Genomic DNA, 614 nt, shown 5'->3' with positions numbered 1-614 from the left:
TTCTGTTAATTATTGTTTTAATTTGCAAATAAAACAATCTGATGACGTTGAAATCTTTTCATAGGCTAAGTTGCCTGCCATCTGTATATCTATGTTGGAGATATTGTTTGTTCAGATCTTTTGCCCATTTTTGATTGAACTGCTCATTTTCTTACTGTTGATTTTTTTTAAGTCCCTTGTATATTTTGGATAAAGGTCCTTTATCAGATGTGTCTTTTGCAAATATTTTCTCCCGGTCTGTGGCCAATGCAGGAGATACAGTTTTGATCCCTGATCCAGGAAGATTCCATTTGCCATGGAGCAATTAAGCCCATGAGCCACAACTGAGTCTGTATGCCACAACTACTGAAGCTTGTGCACCATGGAGCCCAAATACCACAACTACTAAGCCCATGTGCGGCAACTAGTGAAGCCTGCGTGCCTAGAGCCTGTGCTCTGCAACAAAAGAAGCCACTGCAATGAGAAGCCTGTGCACCACAACAGAGTAGCCCCCACTCACCACAACTAGAGAAAAGCCCACACGGCAACAAAGACCCAGCACAGCCAAAAAGAAAATAAAGAAATTTTTTTTTTAATGTTTTAAATTTTGAAAGTTTTGTTGGCATTCAATCAGT

The sequence above is a fragment of the Cervus elaphus genome, chromosome 14 (assembly GCF_910594005.1).
Source record: "Cervus elaphus chromosome 14, mCerEla1.1, whole genome shotgun sequence".
Lineage (NCBI taxonomy): Eukaryota > Metazoa > Chordata > Mammalia > Artiodactyla > Cervidae > Cervus > Cervus elaphus.
This window is presented reverse-complemented; position numbering follows the sequence as displayed.